The sequence below is a fragment of the Mytilus californianus genome, unplaced genomic scaffold (genome assembly GCF_021869535.1).
Source record: "Mytilus californianus isolate M0D057914Y unplaced genomic scaffold, xbMytCali1.0.p SCAF_6, whole genome shotgun sequence".
In the NCBI taxonomy this organism is placed as follows: domain Eukaryota; kingdom Metazoa; phylum Mollusca; class Bivalvia; order Mytilida; family Mytilidae; genus Mytilus; species Mytilus californianus.
The window spans coordinates 16676855-16697489 of NW_026262712.1; the positions used below are offsets into that span (position 1 = coordinate 16676855).

Sequence of the window (20635 nt, forward strand, 5' to 3'; positions counted from 1 at the left end):
ATTGGGGATATTTTATTGTTTTTACTGGAACAAACTGAGAGTGAGGTGGCTCAGCCTGCATGTGAAGCTCTGTAACATACTTTTAAGGGGAAAAAAGTATTTTATTTGTTTTTATCCAAATTTTTATTGGGGATATTTTACTCTTTTTATCCAAATTTTAATTGGGGATATTTTATTGTTTTTACTGGAACAAACTGAGAGTGAGGTGGCTCAGTCTGCATGTGAAGCTCTGTAACATACTTTTAAGGGGGAAAAAGTATTTTATTTGTTTTTATCCAAAGTTTAATTGGGGATATTTTACTGTTTTTATCTAAATTTTAATTGGGGATATTTTACTGTTTTTATCCAAATTTTAATTGGAGATATTTTACTGTTTTTATCCTAATTTATAAGTTGAGGCAGGTCATTTTATGATTATTTGGGAAATGAGGGACTTTTTACATTATTTTATCCATTTGGGTGTGGGGGACAAAGGGAATATTTTACTTTTTAAGACCAAATTTTAATTTATACAGGAGACCTTTTTTTTTATCTTTTTTTTAGTTAAATGTTGAGCCCCAAAGTCAAATCAAAGACTTAAAAACTGGTACTCCAAAAGGAAAAGATAGGTGACCTACTGTGGGCATTTGTCTTGGTGAACTAGCACCTTAAAGTCCAGCTAACCCACAGGCCGGCTGGCTAGTACAAGCAGACAGGTATTTTTAATACCATTTGGCATTTTTAAACTTTGGCATTTTTCATTTGGCTTTTTGTTTTATGTGTTTTTGAACTATTTGGATTTATACCATTTGGCAATTTTCATTTATGTTTTTTTCATTTTTTTCAACATATTTTGTAATCAACACACCAAAAGCACTTCAAAATTAAGAGTGGGATATATACTTTTTGGCCTCCATAATGTTTATCAATCAAAACAGCATTCTATTTTCAAATTTACATTACACAATTTGGCTTTCTGTAACGTTGGCTGTTTATCTTTTGTACGAATGCTATGATGACCATTATGTGTAGAAAATAAGACTACATTTCTAAAAGTGGCTCAGGTTCATATATTTATGTTTGATATCAATCAGTTCTAAATTTCCTTCACATTTCTAAAATTTAAGATCTTCCATATCTGGTACATCTTATAATATCGTATTCATCTACTAACCCAATTTTCTCATAGGGACTTAACACGAAACAGAAGGGGTATTAGGTGGTAGGTGGTTAAGGGTGTTATGATAGGGTGAAAGGGTGAGAAAGGGAGGGAGAAAAATAGAATGATGGAGAGGGTGAGGGTATATGATTGTGAGTGGAATATAGAGAGGGAGTAAATCTGTGAGAGAATGTGATTTCATAGTAAGGGCAGGGTGTACTGGTCTGGAAGTATAGTTTCTGTTTTGTCTCATGTAGTTTCTGTTTTCTACATCAATCTGATAAGTTTAAATATTGAGAAATTGCTGTCTTCTAAAAGTTCACGGTTAACAGCCTTTCTTGTTACTGTTTATGTGCTGCTTATATATAAACATTGTAGCACTTCTCAGTAGCTAGATAGAGTTGTGGCTTTTCATCAAATTAAGCAGCAGCTTCTGTACAGTTCATGTTGGAATGATACCAAGTGCTGTGTTTTTCTTCCAAGTTGAGAACATTTTTGATCTTCATGAACTAGTAATTACACATGGTGAAGCTTTTTATAGCCCCGCAACATATATGGCCTCGCAACAAAGCCATATAGTTTTACCCTTGTCTGTCATTCCATCATTCCGTCAATCCATCTTTCCATCATTCTGTCATTCCGTCATTCTGCAACAAACCATTATACGGGCTTTTTTTCTAAATGCCAAATTACAGGCTTTGGACTTAGATAAATTGTTGAAAATCACAGTTATACAGACTGGTTTTTCTAAAGGCCTTCAGATATTGGGCTGATTTTTTATATGTGAGTTAACCATAATGAGTTACAGATCAAGTTTGAGTTTTGTCCTGCTCTACTATTTTTGCCAAAATTACGGGCTTTGGACTTCGATAAATTGTTGAAAATCACAGTTATACAGGTTTTTTTCTAAATGCTTCAGATATTGGGCTGATTTCTGGTATGTGAGTTAACCATGATGAGTTACAGATCAAGTTTATGTTTAGTTCCGCTTTGCTAATTTCCCCAAAATTACAGGCTTTGAACTTTGATAAATGGTCGAAAATCACAGTTAAATGGAGTTTTTTAAAGCCTGAAGATTTTGAGCAGAATTTTGATATGTGCTACCATCATGTTTGTGTTCAACATGTGTTGTTGAAATTGCAGATTTTTCAACTTTTTGAGACAGGGCCATTCGTGTCGTTTTGACACATCTAGTCTTTTTTTGCAACATGTTTTTTTATCAACACAACCAAAACACTTCAAAATTAAATATACACTTTTGACATTCATAATGATTATCAATTATTTTCAAATTTACATTAAATAATTAAATAACTTTAGTATAAGTAAATAGAAATGTATGAAATTTGAACACAAGGTTAATAACCACACAAGAAAGGTTGGGGTTTTAAGGGATTTACTGAGGAGGCAAAAAGGGGCCCAAAAAAAACATTTTTCTAGTTTCCAGACAATAACTTGTGGAACATTGTATGGATCTCTCTGAAATTATACCACGATTTTCCATTCCTCAAAAGGATGGTTAGGGTTGGCTTTTGAGGGTTATAGCTTAAACCAATTAGGAATTAGGGGCAAAAAAGGGGGAAAACAATGATTTCCTGTTTGATGGACTATTACTTATTAAGTACATGAATGTTACGTTTGAATTACATACCTTACACTACTTTTAAATCATGTATAACGAAATGTATTGTCTTGAGGTGATTTGCTGCCAATTTGTTTTTAGAAAAAAGTAAAATCACAAAAATGCTAAACTCTGAGAAAAATTCAAAACGGAAAGTCCCTAATCAAATGGTAAAATCAAAAGCTCAAACACATGAAATGAATGGATAACAACTATCATATTCTGACTTGGTACAGGCACTTTCTTATGTAGAAAATGGTGGATTGAGCCTGCTTTTATAACTAGCTAAACCTCTCACTTGTATGACAGTCACATCAAATTCCATTATATTGACAACGATGTGTGAACAAATCAAACAGACAAAACAGGTGAAAATGTCAAAAATACAGCCATCAAGAGAGAACTAACTGTTTTATAAAAAAGAATTTTTAAGGATGTATTTAAATGGGTAATTATGGTTGCAAATTCTATTTGGAATTTTAAATTTTAAATTTTAGATTACAGAAATTTCAGAAATTAAAAAGACATTTTTTTTAAATATAATTTATTTTTGCCAAAAAAAAAAGGGGAGGTGTCAATAAACAACAGCATAATAGTGTTTTGCACAAGAGCAAAAAAAAATGAGGGGTCAATATGCAACAGCATAGTGTATTGCACAAAAGCAAAGCTTAAGGGGTGTATTTTTTTGGGTAGGCCGGGGTCAATTCGCATGCATAGTGTATTGCATATAAGCCAAAAAAAATAATATAAATTGAAACATATAACCAATTCTAAGTTCCTTGACTACAGTTATTCTCTGTCAGAATCCTATTATGTGTCAAATATTTAATTACAATCCATATTCAGACCCAAGCGCGAATATTGTGTCCATTTTTGCCCCAACTGTTCATGGTAGGACTTCCGCGGTCGTATCTAGCTGCGCTCGGCGAAGCAATTTATTATCTTCGAAATGTTTTGTAGGAATTCTGCTTCACAGAAATACAAAACAAGTCGGTCATTAGGGATGACCAATAAGTACCCATAAGTGAGACTATAAAACATAACAAGGTTGAGAAAAATAAAATTTGGTACATTATAAACCTATAATAATGTAAGCTCTGTACAGCTTTATACCAACGAACAAATAAAAGGCGTATACAATTCATGTAAACAATTTAAGACATGCAAATAAGATAAAATGCATATCAATGTGAAAGCATTATTAAGTGAAACAAGATGTCACAGTGCTCATGATAGCATTTACACTGAAAAAAGCACAGTTAAATTGAGCGCAGAGCCGGAACATAAAAGTAAAAACAAAGCAAAGGAGAAAAATATAAAGTACCGATGATAAAAGTATGTATGCAGTACCAGTGCAGATCCAGAAATTTTGATAAAGGGGGTGGTAGTGGCCAAGAGGGGTCCCACTCCAGTCATGCTTCACTGATCCCTAAATAACTTAGTTAGTCAAACGAATTTTCTAACAAAGGGACCGGGACCCCTGTCCCCCACTTAATACGCCTCTGAGTACAAGTCATATTTTATGTCCATTATAGAATGACACGATTTCCCCGCTATAAATAACATTATCTTTAGTTTAGAATAAACAGTGTTTTCACAAGGTTCAGTTACATTTTTCTTTTAAATAATCATAACAGATATAAGTTTTAAGAATGTTCTAATTTACGAAAACAGGTTTGATATTTGAATGTTAAATAAAACTGTTATTATAATAGTTTCCCAAAATAAAACCTTCCTCATTCAAAATATCTCTGACCATTGGCTATCGAACGGAGCAACTGGAGTACTTCTGTTTATTAAACAAAACCAACCGGAAGTTAGGTTGTTGTCGTGACTTTTCTACCAAACTCATCCAAAGTGCAATATTGTTGTGTGATTTTACTTTATTCACGTGCTTTAGATAGATGACAACACAAATTACTATCAAGATAGATAAACAGAAGCTAAATTTTATTTACAATTGAAGTATCCAAATATTGTATGCTTTGTCATTACATAATTCAACCGACTAGATCTACAACAACCTATTCTCGGGAACCAGGTTCTGTAACCAACATCCTACAGACACTTGGCTGGCCAACACTAGCAACACGCAGATAAGGAGCCAGGCTCATACTCCTATATAAGATCCTGCATGGAGAAGTATCAGTCATTATCCCAGATTACATCAGGAGACCAACTGTAACAACCAGACAATACCACAGGCACAGAGACAGGTTTTCCAGAGTCAGCACTTCAACGGATGCCTATAAATACAGTTTCATCACCAGAACAAATTTTTGACTGGAACCAATTACCTGAAAGTGCCATCCAAGCCCCCACAACAGACGCCTTCCGGGTCTGTGTGTGGCAGTTCCTGGCGTAACTATTGATACCTGATTTTAACCCTGTACAGTTGTTGCAAACTCACATAGTTTTATTTGATTTTGTTCCTGTAAATACACAAGTTTTTGTTTATTTTTAACTTGGCATGTACTGGTTGACACAACCGCACAGTATATCTGTGTTATGGAAATTTCAACTGCAGATTAACCACAAAATATAGAAGAAGTACAATAAACACTAGACAACAGGAATGACAGGATATATCTTCTGGGGGGTAAATGGTTAAAACTAGATATAAACAGATTAACTTACTCATGTTCTATTATATACTGGTAAAGTACTAGGGTATCAGTACTAGGGTATCAGGTTGTTCTGGCCCAAAATCAATCTGGCCCCAAAACAATCTGGTTAATTACACTGTGACCAATATTTACGACTGAAGCTCGATCAAATGTCGAAAGCCCATTTATGGTATTCAACAGCTCATTGGTCAGAGTTCTAGTCAAATCAGTATCCGGTCAAATCGGCACTATAGTCAAATCAGCACCTAGTCAAATTGGCACCTTGTTAAATGGCACCTGATGTAGTCTTTAGGCACACATGATAAATATATTTAACCCGCAAAAATTTTTTTTGGATTGTATAATGGTATGATGTCGTCATCTGCGTTGTCCGATGACACATTTGGTTTCGAGACAATAACTTTAGTTTATATGAATGGATCTCTTTGAAATTTAATAAGAAGGTTCAATACCACAAAAGAAAGGTTGGGATTGATTTTGGGGTTGATGGTCCCACCGGTTAATTAATAATAGGCCCAAAAAAGCCCCAAAACAAGCGTTTTTCTACTTTCAGGATAATAACTTGTGTATAAGTATTTCAATTGCTCTGAAATTGTACCATAATGTTTAATACCACAAGTAAAAGGTTTGGATTCATTTTGCGGTCTATGGTGTCAACAGTTAAGAATTAAGGTAGATGGGGTGTCTAAATTATAATCCATAGAATTTTTTAATAATTTGCCAAAATGTAGTTTGTATCATGCTTTTAAAAAAAAATAATAAAAAGAATGGGTCACGGTGCTTATTTTCACGCTACAGGTTGTGCAAAATTGACAGATTTTGTATAGATTATGCATGGAAAACCCAATTTTCTGCCATAAAACTAAAACAACACCATAGAATTTTGAGATAGAATATGAGAAGAGAGCTCTAATATTATGCTTTCAGATAAGAAAAAGAAAAAATGGGGTCACGGGACCAGTTTTCTTGCTACATAATAAAATAGGTAAATTCCTAACACATTCTATTGTAAAAGTAACTTAATCTGAATTATCTGCCCTTATATTTGAGTTGCCTCCCCTTATGTGTCAAAGTTGGAAAAAATGAATCAAACAAAGGCATTCGGTTTTTTGTAAAATACAACCATACATATGATAAAACATGTCATTTTCTATATTGAAAGGAAAATTCTTACACATGAATTACCTACTACTCTCATAATTTGCACATTTTATTAAAGATCTAGACCTCTTGTTTTCTGGTATTTCAAAATCCAAGATGGAGGAAGACACCCTATCTACCTTAAGGGCCCAAAAGGGGCCAAAAACAAGCATTTTTGTAGTTTCTGGACAATAACTTGTGTGTAAGTGTATAGATCTCTCTTATATTGTACTACAAAGTTCCATATCACAAAAGGAAGACTTAGATTGAGTTTGGTCATTATTGTCCCATTCATGCAAGAATTAGGGGCCATAAAAGGGCCAAAAACAAGCATTTTTCTAGTTTACAGTCAATAACTTGTGTTTAAGTGTACAAATCTCTCTGAAATTATACCACAAGTTTCCATACTACAAAGGGATAGTTATTGGGGGTTATGGCTTAAATCATTTAGCAATTATGGGCCAAAAAAAGGGGGAAAACATGTGTTTTTCTGGTTAAAGGACATTTTAGACAATTTAAAAGCTGTGTTAGGGAGGTAATCCAATTCAGATTTAAAGAATACTGTTATATATATGTTTGATTACCTCCCTTACACTGTTTGAAAATTATGTATTAAGAAATGATGATTGTCTTGAGATGATAAGCTGTAATTTTTTTTTTAGAAGTAATACTATTCATTTATATTAATTTTAACCATGATTATGTCATTTTATATTTTTATATTTTATGATGTATTTATTAAATGAGTAGTTATTGTCAAAAACTCCATAAGAAATTTGAATTATTGTTAAAAACTCCATAAGAAATTTGAATTGAGATTATTATTGGAAGAAGGGAAAAGAGAAGATGAAAAAAAGAGGGGGGTGGGGGTGGTTAGGGGGTACTATTTTTCTCATTTCAGATTTCTTTAAATATTTTTTTTTTAGGGGATTAATATTCAACAGCATAGTGTATTACTCAAAAGCAAATAAATTTTTTAAGTTCATTAGACTACCAGAAACCTATGCTGTGTCAACTATTTAATCACAATCCAAATTCAGAGCTGTATCAAGCTTGAATGTTGTGTCCATACTTGTCCCAACTGTTCAGGGTTCGACCTCTGCAGTCGTATAAAGCTGCACCCTGCGGAGCATCTGGTTACTTTATTGTCGAGCCTTCGACTTTTGTCGAAAAAGCAAGACATAGCGATCCTACATTCCGTCGGCGTCGTCTTCGTCGGCGGCGTCCACAAATATTCACTCTGTGGTTAAAGTTTTTGAAATTTTAATAACTTTCTTAAACTACCCTGGATTTCTACCAAACTTGGACAGAAGCTTGTTTAGGGGACGACCATTTGATATTCTGGGGGGGGGGGGGAGGCCAGGAGGATTTTGAAAATAAATAACTCAGCCTTGATAATCACAAAAATAAATGGTTTGTTCTGTGGTAGTTTGAAAATAAATTACCTGACTTGCAATGTATTGAAAATAAATAACTCAGCAGGTCTTATCGAAAGTATGAGATGGCACCAGATTCTTCATGAATTCATCTTTTTTCCAAAAAAAAAATCGGGAAACACTTCCCATATCTTTTAATAATAAAAGTATAAATATTATTTAGATATACTTGAAATGTCAGAAAATTGGTTTCATTTAACTTGAGGTTAATTGTCTCAGGAACACTTACCTCACTTTTATTAAATCAGGGCCGTAACTACATTGAGACAAATGCCTCATGTAGGAAATTTCAAAACCAAACGCTTGTCTCCATATCAAATTGTGTTCACCATGAGTGCCTTGCAAGAAGCAAGTTCTGTTCTCCCTCAGACATAGCCCCTGATTTTTCGGGATCAATGTTTCTTATTTATTTGTCTTTTGTTCATTGATTGCCCTTCTGTATTCTGTTAGTGTTGCATTCATTTTGTAATTTAGTCATTTTATTATTAACTTGATGAGTTTAAAAAAACACAGCAGCCACAGACTTAACTATGTGAATTACATTTTTGCTTTATCATGCATATTTGTCTTTTGATGTTGTTCCTAGAAACTTAAGTCTTACACTGAATCTATAACGTGATTTTGCTTTGAGACCAAAATATTGTCATAAAATTATTAAACAGAACTTGCATTTTCGGTTTAAGAAAGGGTCTGGGGAACAACCAGAAGGCATGATTTTGCATCATTTGTTCTATAGCTTCTTGGGCCTTCAGCGGTTCCAAAACCCTTCCAAAAAAATTTTGGCGGAGCGAGGCGAAACATGTTGGCAATACTTTTAAAAGAGCCTTAGTTACAACCGAACTTTAATACTGTGTATGTATGCAATACATGTATATGCATTGGGGAATATAGAAGATTCATTTCTGCAGAGGATAATAATTAATTCTGATTAAATGGTACATAATGACTTGACTATACATGAATTATTTATAATGAACAAATAATTTAAAAATTGTATGTTTTCGAATATTATAAATATAGTTGTGAAAATAAATAATCAGTCCCTTGCTTTAATGAAAATGAAAAATCTTGCTTCAATAGTGCAGAAAATAGATAATCTGTCCTCTTAGTTTACAAAAATAAATAACCGATCCAAAACAAATCCTCCTGCCCCCCCCCCCCCCCCCCCCCCCCCCCCCCAGAATATCAAATGGTCGTCCCCTTATGATCATAAGATAATATTCAAAAGTAAATTTTGTAAAAAAAAAATCCATTTTTTCCGTATTTTACTTATAAATGGACTTAGTTTTTCTGCCAGGAAACATTACATTCACTCTGGTTAAAGTTTTTGAAATTTTAATAACTTTCTTAAACTATCCTGGATTTGTACAAACTTGGAAAGAAGCTTGTTTGTGATCATAAGATAGTATATATCCAGAAGTAAATTTTGTAAAAAAATATTCAATTTTTTCCGTATTTTACTTATAAATGGACTTAGTTTTTCTGCCAGGAAACATTACATTCACTCTGTGGTTAAAGTTTTTGAAATTTTAATAACTTTCTTAAACTATCCTGGATTTGTACCAAACTTGGAAAGAAGCTTGTTTGTGATCATAAATAGTATCCAGAAGTAAATTTTGTAAAAAAAAAAATCCATTTTTTTTCGTATTTTACTTAAAAATGGACTTAGTTTTTCTGCCAGTTAACATAACATTCACTCTGTGGTTAAAGCTTGTTTATGATTAAAAGCTAGTATCTAAAAGGAAATTTTGTTAAAATTTTGTGACATTTTTTCTGTATTTTACTTATAAATGGACTTAGTTTTTCTTCCAGTTAACATTACATAACAGTCTGCAGTTTAAGTTTTTATTTTAAAACATTTATTAGATTCATAAACCATCCTGGATTTTTACCAAACTTGGACAGAAGCTACTTACAATCAAAAGATAGTATAGAGAGGAATATTTTTATTAATTTTTTTCCTCATTTTTGTTGAGCCTGTGATTAACAGCAGAAGTAGGCGAGACACTAGGTTCCGCGGAACCCTTACGAATTTTGTTTACATTAATATTTGACGATTTGAACAAATCAAAGGGGAAACCAGGCATTATATTGCATAATATGAAAAAGAAGATGTGGTACGATTGCCAATGAGACAACGAGCCACAAGAGACCAAATGACACAGAAATTAACAGCTTACCATGATAAAAAGTTGAATAATGGAGATAAAGGGTATAATATATCAATGAGACAGCAACTTAATGACACAAAAAGTAAGAAGACATTTAAATATCAACACCAAAGCATCAAAGTCCATTTGGATTGTATCTAAAAACCACAGGGTTAAGATTTTAAATACCTGGTTAAACTGTTGTATAACATTTGAAATACTGTTAATACAGAAATAATGGTATGGTTTTTATATTGTGAATGACATGTTTTTTTTTACTGACCCTGGTTATCCATGAGGGTCTTGCATGGTCGTATATGTGAATAATGTATCTGGGTGGGTATCACCAGGTGTATATGTATACACAATATATTGTGAGATGAAGCATAGCCAGACAACTGCCAGGGGCGTAGCTAGGTATCCAATAAACTGTAGGCACAAATTGCGGCAGGGGGTCTGTGACCCCATAAGGCCCCTGGTAAGGGGTTCTGGGGGCATTGCCCTCCGATGGAAAACGGTTTTCAGCATTTAAGTTGCAAAATTTTGTGTACAAAAAAACATAAAAAAACGTCATTTTATCATGATAATATACATGAAAACAATGTCGAAAAAATAAACATAATTCTACAATTACATCTGACTGATGAATTAACCGGCAGTACAATCGGAAATATAAAAAAAAACAATATTTCCAATATGCATTGCCCAGCGTGGATCAGCGTAGCCCTTTATTAAGCAGCACAACCTGTTTCCGATTGAGTATAATTGATATATACGTCAATTGATAGTACATATTGACGATCCTTCATTAAAAAAAAAAAATAGGCACGTAAACACTGAGACTACTACATAATAATACTAACTTTTGGAATACGTCGCATCGACCATTCATATTTTGATTCTTAAACCTTCACCCTCCCCCGGCCACACAAACACATACACACACACAGTCAATACGTCATGCAGAAGTTCTGTTCTGTTCATACTACCGGTGTCTAACAAAATTCAAGAAATTCATATTTTCTTATATCCTGTACTGTAAAATCCCTACCTGCTTAGGAATTTGAATAATTATTGTCATTACATGTAGATCTGAGAGTACTCGAAGTTACTGAAAGCTAGTTGATTGATTGATTGATTGATTGATTGATTGATTGATTGATTGATTGACGTCCAGTGGCAAATAATTCATGCATGTTCAGGACTAAAACAGATAGAGGTCGTCCAGGATGAAGGTCTGGAAATTTGGAAATGCCATGCATTGGAAAATGAGGGTTTATTAAATAGGAACAGAAATTTGCCTTTCAGTAGACAACCTACTAACCCCTAAAAGAGTTGTTTCAAGTGTCTTAACGTGCAGAGAGCGTGGCATTTTTTATCTCTTCATTAGGCATCAGATTGAACTTGGGCCAACAACAACTAATTAAAAAAAATCATTTATCTAAGTTGAGGTTCATTCAAGTATTTGTTGATTGAAGTGAATGATCTGAACCAAAGTTCTAGTTTATAGTTTCTATATTAGGTGGAATATAATGACATACAGTTCCAATACGCCACTGATTCAATAAGGATGATAGACTAGTGTACGCATGACATTCAATAATAAAGAGTTTTGACGAATTCACATGCATCTAGCCATCTACAGATAACATTGTTTATTACTTTTTTTAATAAAAAAATTATTTGTGAAAAAATTATGTGTAGGCACATGCCTAAAGTGCCTAACGGCAGCTACGCCCCTGACTGCAGTAAATTATGTTTATTATATGCATTAAATTATAATTACTTTTTCATGTGATAGAAAAACTTTATAAAGTCATAAAGTAAAGATTATGTGAAATTATCTAATTGGTTTTTTCAGGAAAGTAACTAAAGTTAACTTTAAGTGCAGTATATCTGTGGACATTTTTTGTTCTGATAGTAATATTTTCTTTCTCTTTCACAATAGATGGATGGTAACTGAATCAATACAAATAGCCTCAATGAATTTGAAAAAGCTGCAAATGATATCTGAGTAACAAAAGATTGTTAGTGTGCAGTGTGCAGACAGTGGTTAAACAGAAGTTAACATTCTATTAGTTTTGGGATTTTACAATCATCTAGAGGAAATAATAGGAGAAAAAGGGACCTGTGTGGTAAAAACTTCCTAAAAGTCGTCCTTTATGTGTTCAACTTTTTCTTTTGGGTAAGTGTATTATATATATGTTTATAGTTATAGAAAAGGCAACTTAAAAAGATATTACAATTTAAATGATTTATTGATTATTGGTTGCTTAGAATCATCCATTGGCAAATATTATATATGCATGTTCAGAACTAACTATATAAAGTATATAATTTGTAAATGTATAATATAAGACATAAGAGAAGATATAGATACATGTTAATTGAATAATCTCCCTTTGTTCTTTGTTCAAATTAAATTAAATTCTTCGTTCATTGTTTTCTGTATTCTGTTGCTAGTAAGATTTTATAACCATGCTAACAGGATAAAAGATCCTAATATAAAATTATTTCTAATTTTTCAGCTAACATTGATAGCTAACTTCAAATTACAAAAATATTCCGTTTCCTAACTTTTCTTTATCATGTTCTGTCAATTAATTAAATGTTCTTTAAAATTCAATAGTATTTTTATGCATGATAAATTCTATATTTCTTTTCCAGCTGACAGCCCGGTTAGCTTTCCTAGCATTAGGGTTATATATCAAGTTCAAGAAGCATACCTATATCAATCTGCTAGGGAACAGTACTTTCCCTTTGGCAACATACTTGCTACTAGGAACAGGAGCCTTTATTATCTTGTCAGGAATCATTAGTTGTTAACTGGGACATGTATAGAAAATAGATGTTTTATGGTTATGGTGAGTTATTTCCCTTTGAACACATTGTCTACTTAGAATGTATACCAAAATTAAGTTTTTTAACTTTCACAAGCAAAGCCAACAATAAATTGAAAAAAAATCATTTCAGCTAATTCCAATTACATGTTATTTTACTTATGATTGTAATGGATATTATGTTGTATGGTCTGTTCGTCTGTCAGTCCAAATAGATTTTTAGGTTGTTTACATTGACGTTGTGGTCTTATCAACATGAAAATAAGGCCACATGATGTGAAATTACTATGGTATTAGGCCTATTCCACGGTTCACTAAACATTGAAATTATTACATTCTCAAGTTTAAAGTCATATGAAACGAGTGACTAATGAAAAATAATGTTTATCCAATTCTTGAACCAATAAAATTGAGATTAATGGAAATGGGGAATGTGTCAAAGAGACAACAACCCGACCATAGAGCAGACAACAGCCGAAGGCCACCAATGGGTCTTCAATGCAGCGAGAAACTCTGCAACCGGAGGTGTCCTTCAGCTGGCCCCTAAACAAATATGTATACTAGTTCAGTGATAATGGACGTCATACTAAACTCCAAATTATACACAAGAAACTAAAATTAAAAATGATACAAGACTAACAAAGGCCAATGGCTCCTGACTTGGGACAGGCACAATGCATGTTTATATCATAAACTTAGTCTTCTGTGCACGATTTTATCATTTTTTACGCAAAGATATCGTTTTTAAATTGTAAATTTTTTTTCTCTCTGTCTGTTATGATCTAACAAATATGGTAGCTCATTAATGGCCGTGTTTTGAAGCCGAAGTTTACCGATTGTTACTTTATAGTAAACTATCAACAAAAAAGGATGCAATCTATTGGCGATTTTATCATAAACATGCTGCTAATAAATGCCTCTTTAATAAGCTAGGTCCATTTTTCTATATTTTTTTTATCTTAGGAAATTACTATTGAAACATTGTTTATCTGTTATCTTGAAATTATCGTTTAAAAAGATGTTTTTTTATAGAGATGACTTAAGCCAATCAGAAAGTCAGACTAGAGGTCACATGTCTGGCATTTCATTCTCCTGTCTCATATTCTAAAATGTTATGGATAATTAAAACATTGTTGTGATGTCATTCTATTGTTTTACCCGTTCTTTATTTCAGTGATTGGACTATCATTAACCTGTAAGAAACCATTATGTTACCTTTAGCTGTCCAATATTTTTAAGAATAGACCTCCTCTTTCTTAAAAATATTGGACAGCTAAAGGGTAGCATTACTGATTCTTACAGATAAATGATAGTTCAATCACTGAAATAAAAAAAAAACTATTAATTACCCCAATTGTTTTCATCATGTAAACAAAAATAAAACCAAAGATCAAATGACAATTAAAAAAACATTTTATTAAAGTCACCTTCCAATACAATAATTTTGTCACTCATCAAAACGGTTTCTTGAGGAAAAAATCACTTTCAAATTGATTTTTGTCTCGCTTGACGGAGTCAAAAAGCGAGACATAGGTATGCTGTTTCCGGCGTCGGCGGCGACGGCGGCGTCAACAATGTATTAGTTTGTGATTATGTCTAGTTTATGGTGAACCACTAGTGGTAAGTCAAAGATATTTGGTATGCAGTTGTATTGGTATTGGCACATCTCATTACCATGGAGATTATTTGGCCTCACCCCCTCAGTCATGGTCTATTGACTTTGAAACTTTGCTTAGTTTTCATGTATTAGTTTGTGATAAGGTCATTTTATGAGGAACCACTAGTGGTAAGTTAATGATTATTGGTATGCAGTTGTATAAGCATTGGCATATCTCATTTCCATGGAGATTATTTGGCACTGCCCCCTCAGTCATGGTCTAATAACTTTGAAATTTTTGCTTAGTTTTCATGTATTAGTTTGTGATTAGGTCAGTTTATGGGGAACCACTAGTGATAAGTAAATGATAATTGGTATGCAGTTGTATGAGCATTGGCATATCTCATTTCCATGGAAATTATTTGGCCCTGCCCCCTCAGTCATGGTCTATTGACTTTGAAACTTTTGCTTAGTTTTCATGTATTAGTTTGTGATTAGGTCGGTTTATTGAGAACCACTAGCGATAGGTCAATGATATTTAGTATGCAGTTGTATTAGCATTGACACATCTCATTACCAGGAAAATTATTTGACCCCCGCCCCCTCAGTTATGGTTTATTGACTTTGAAATTTTGCTTTATTTAAATGTATTAACTTGTGTTTGAAAATTTGCTATATTTAAATGTATGAGCTTGTGTTTAGGTATGTTTAAAGGGAACTACTTATGATAAGTCAATGGTATTTAGTATGCAGTTGTATTAGCATTGGTACATCTCATTTCCATGGAGATTGTTTAGCCATGTACCTTCAGTCATGGTTCATTGACTTTGAGTATTTGCAAAACGTACATGTTAAATAAAGTGTTGCGATTTTAATTTCAACATTTGCATTATCGAAATTACAAAAAAGCGAGACATATCTCTGTGATAACAGCTAGTTTATTAACACTACCAATACTTATATCACAGCCATTTTTCTCATGTCTTTGGGTTGTCTCTTTTAGCACTAATTCAATAAGTTGATTATGCTCGTTGTAAGTCTTGTTTTTATTGCTTTTATGAATTTCTTTTTCCAAAAGATTTATCCTCGTCCGTCTTTAGGTTATCAAAATTGACCTCTGGTGATGCCCTTCCTAACATCATTTTCAACTGCAACTAAAATGAAAAAAGCAATAAAGTAATGCTTCTAAAATTTGATAGATCATGCCGCAATACAAGGGTCATGAACAACCGAAACCTTATCCTGTGTACAAAGTGCGAATTAGAACTTCCTTCATGAACCAGGGGACTATGAAAGTTTTTATAATTTTCAGGTTTCAATGTGTAAAACAATGTAAGATATAAGCCTCTAACAGTCCTTTCTGTAAAATATTTTACAGAATGGATTGTTATTGGCTTATATCCCTTAGAGAGAAAAATATCATGTGACATCAAACATTATCCATTGATTTATGGCAAACCTTAAATATCTAAATATTATAAAATATATCTAAATAAAGGCAACAGTAGTATACCGCTGTTCGAAACTCATAAATCGATAGAGATAAAAACAAATCCGGGTTACAAACTAAAACTGAGGGAAACGCATCAAATATAAGAGGAGAACAACGACACAACAAAAACACAACATTAAAATGTAACACACACAGAAACGAACTATAATATAACAATGGCCATTTTCCTGACTTGGTACAGGACATTTTAAGAAAAAAAAGGTGGTTTGAACCTGGTTTTGTGGCATGCCAAACCTCTCGCTTTTATGGCAACGTCAAACACAACACCAAAACGACAACATCACATGACAGGACCACAAAACAAATAAATGGGAGAACATACAGGACAAAGAAACACACGAATAATAGCTAACAAAAGGTACTAGGCTTAAAATTCAATACGCCAGACGTGCGTCTCGTCCACACAAGACCAACCAGTGACGCTCAGATGAAAAAAGTTTGAAAGCCAAAACAAGTACAAAGCCAGAAATTATGGAATCATTGTTCAAAAGTACCTTTATGGTAGTAGTAGAATCTTTTTTTAAATATATTTCAATCTAATTTATGTACATACAGGTTGGAAGAGACTGATGAACTATACATATCTGGGATACAGAATCAATGAAACATCGTCAGTACTGAAAGGTCAACATCAAAGAGGGGTCTGTGCTGTAGACTTCTCAGGTATTTATTGTTTGTTCATTTTCAGTCTTAATACAAAAAATTTATGCAGATTGAAACATGACAGGATATTTTTGGTGGTTAACCTTGTAATGATTTTGACTGGAACAAAAGAATGGATGTCAGGAAAATCAGGAAAATAAGATTATAAGTACAGCTAGTATGGGAATAAAACCTGGAATTTTATCACCAGATCTGGTTGGACTTGGATATTTGTTGATTTGTTACTGCCTGAAAATTATCTACTACAGTGATACTTAATTTATTGCCACCTTTTGGAACATGTAAAATACTATCGACAAGTCAGGATGGCAGTATATCAAAGTAGAAATTTATATAAATACTGCACACATTTGAGAAAAGTTGACTCTAGGATTATTCTTAAATATTATGGGTGCAATAATTGACATTTGAAACATTTTAAGAAAATCAATACCTGCATTTTGCAGAGATTTTAGTGTTTGTTACAGTAAGATTTAAAGCATAAATGTCTTAACTGTTTTATGAAAATTAATTTAAATGACAAGTTTGGTTTTATTTATTTTAGGTAGTGGTAAAGTTTGGCATCATTTGGTTTGGATGACAACCATCTTATTGTAGTTTGAGACTGGAGAAAGGGAGAGAAATTAACATCTACCAGGTAATATTTGTATAAGAGTTTATATAGAATCATTTTCATAACAGCTTGGACAAGACCAGGTCTTGGGGCACTCAGGTTATGAATTGACTGGGCCAGATAAGGTAAACTTTCATGTATTACATTACATTCTCTCTTGACTTTACATAGCTTTATCATTGACAAGTTTAAGTTCTCAAAAACTATTAAAAAATAATTAAAATTTCTTGGACAACTCATGGGTATTCTAAAACTTCACCTAAATTGCACATAAACACTGTGGACCATCAGTGGACTTGCATTTAAGATAGTTCAAGCATATTATATTATAAAAATCTTTGGTTCAGGGATAATTTCTAAATCCTACTGAACAGATGGAAAAAAGGGGGAGAAGATGCAACTTCAAGGTTAGATTTTTGTCAAAATGAAGATAGTCGGCTACAGAAAACAGCAAAAAGACGACAGAATACTTACTCATAGTCAAGTTATGTTGTATGATTCTGCTTGTATGCTGAAACCCCTAGGTAATACAAAAACAATCCGTCCATTCAAATATGTGGGTTTCAAGCTTCCTATCGAATCGGTTTTCCAAATAAGGAAAATAAGCCAGGCCTCCGTTGCGAGATCGACAAGAAGGATTTTCATACAATACAAGTTATGAAATATAATGTGACATATGGTTTTTAATTACAACAAATTATCATTATTTATCTTATTCTGCATAGTTTATCAATAAAAAGAACAAAATACGAGAACGATTGACGACCAGAGAAATGAAGTGGACAGCCAAGGCCGTAACTACCATTGAGGCAAGTGAGGCAATTGCAAAAAATTTCGACACTAAATTTTTTGTGTGTATTTGTTTATGGAATTAAATACGAAATATAGTCATTTGTTTTTTCTGTCTCAACCCTAATTTCTATAATTTGACATCGTTGATCGTTCCTTTTAAATTATTCTTCCCGGTGTCATATGGTATTTTGAACCCCATGGTAAATTGACCCCTGGGTCAAAATACTGCTATGGTAAATTGAACCCCCCCTGTATGGAAAATTGACCCCCATGGTAAATTGAACCCCCTGTTTTTTTCATTCTAAATGATTAATAGAACATTATACATTATATTAAAGCTAATCATAGATTAAAAATCATTCATACAAGAAGGGGAGGTAAATTTTCCATGAAAAAATCTTTGCTTGGTATAAGTGCTGTGAAGTCTTTAACAACAAAATTTAATTCAAAATACTTGTTGAAGCATTATAACTAGACCATGTAGCTTGAATGCTTTAATTATTTGAAATTATAATGTATATATAGAAGGGTAGACTAAGTTTTAATTTTCCATGGTAAAAAAGGGGGAGGGGGTCAAATTACCATGGCTTCGTTAATTTTAAAAGGAAAATTTTCAAAACATCTTTTCCAGTAAGTCAAATACATACAAACTACTTATTGGAGTATTATTACTTTATAAAGGAATTAGAATAGCTAGAATTTTTGAAATTGGAGGTGTGAAAGGGGGTTCAATATACTATGGCTAAGAATTTTTTTTCAAAACATCTTTTCAAGCATGTAAAATATATACAAACTACTTATTAGAGTATATTTACTATGTAAAGGAGTGAGAACAACTAGAATTTTTGAAATTGGAGGTGTAAAGGGAGGGGTCAATATACCATGGCAGGGGGTTCAAAATACCATGGCTAAGAAAAAAAATTCAAAACATCTTTCAAAGCATGTCAAATATATGCAAACTACTTATTGGAGTATAATTTCTATGTAAAGTAGTTAGAATATAGCTAGGATTTTTCAAATTAGGTCTTAATAGGGGGTTTCAATATACCATGTGGCTAAGTAAAATTTTCAAAACATCTTTTCAAGCAAGTAAAATACATACAAACTACTTATTTGAGTATTATAACAGTGTAAAGGAGTCATAATAGCTACAATTTTGAAATTGAAGGTCTATAGTAGGGGGTTCAATATACCGTGGTAGGGGGGTGAAAATACCATGGCAAAGTAAAATTTTCAAAATATCTTTTCCAGCAAGTAAAATACATACAAACTACTTATTGCAGTATTATTACTATATAAAGGAGTTAAAATTTCTATAATGTTGAAATTGAAGGTGTAAAGGGGGGATTAAAACTGAATAGATCATTTTGCTTTAATAAAAGATTAAAGAATTTTTATGGCATTCAAAAAGAGGTTAGGTTTTTTTATGGTAACTATGGGGTTCAATATACCATGGTTTAGCAAAAATGTTTTAAATCATATATTTTTCATTCAAGACACTAAATGATTCAGTCATGATTATTCTACAATTTTGAATTTGGCAGGTAGTAATATACCAATAAGATCAAATAAGTTGTTTCTAGGTACACATTACAAAGAATGAAATTTTAGGGTTTAGAAACAATATATAGATATAATTTTATAAAATAAGTTTAAACAATTTCAAAAAGTACATTTGAAATGTGGCTTTATTAATAAGTGAACAAGGAGATATCTGCATCAACCATTAGTGTATTGGACCCATTGGAGGTGTTGAAAACTATATAGCACACTTTTATTAAACAAAAGAAAACTTCATTTTAATAATTCCAAAGGTAATTAGAAAATTCAAGTAATCATTTGTTTATAATTAATGACAAGGATTTGTATACTATACAAATCATTGGTAATGACAATTTGTTTTTTTTAACAATTAATTATGACAATCAACCAATATACCTGAACAATAGACTTTCACACCTTTACCATTTCCTTGGACCTTCAATGCCTATTTTGTTAAATGGTGTCAAACTTTTATTGCTTGAGTTGATGATGATTGGTCTACCAATGAGAAAGTATTCCAAAAAGGACTTCTCATAAAAACTAACTAAGGATCAGCAACTCTTCAATTTGTTGTTTGCACACCGACCGTGCAAGGGCTGTATAGCCAGTCAAGGTCGGTAAAAACTTCCATTTGTTGTTGCAACTCTTCAATTCATCATTTAAAATTACAATGGACACATTAGAGTTTGACAGTTTACATAGTTTCTTAAGCAGTGATCCCAACAACAGAATCTGGCCAAGTCATGCAGTGGTGAGTATTTTATTTTATAATTTTTAGTTTTATTTACTCCTTATACTGATCAGGCCTTCATATATGATTAAAAGCCAAATATTACAATAAATGGAATTGTCAAGCATTTGCAAATAATATATTGGTCCGAGGACACAGTTATCTACCTTCAATTTTCGTTGTCCACAAATGTAGTTCCCTTTAATTTCAGTGTTTTTTCTTATTTTTTTTCT

At 32.6% G+C, this 20635-nt stretch overlaps 1 long non-coding RNA gene across 1 annotated transcript; it reads left to right on the top strand.

Annotated features, from left to right (window-relative positions):
• The first annotated feature begins 4544 nt into the window (after positions 1-4544).
• Positions 4545-18379, top strand: LOC127706848 (uncharacterized). Its single transcript, XR_007984588.1, has 6 exons — positions 4545-5358; positions 12061-12297; positions 12780-12976; positions 16618-16725; positions 17270-17362; positions 18064-18379. It is a non-coding gene; the product is annotated as an uncharacterized LOC127706848 (long non-coding RNA).
• Positions 18380-20635: the final 2256 nt, after the last annotated feature.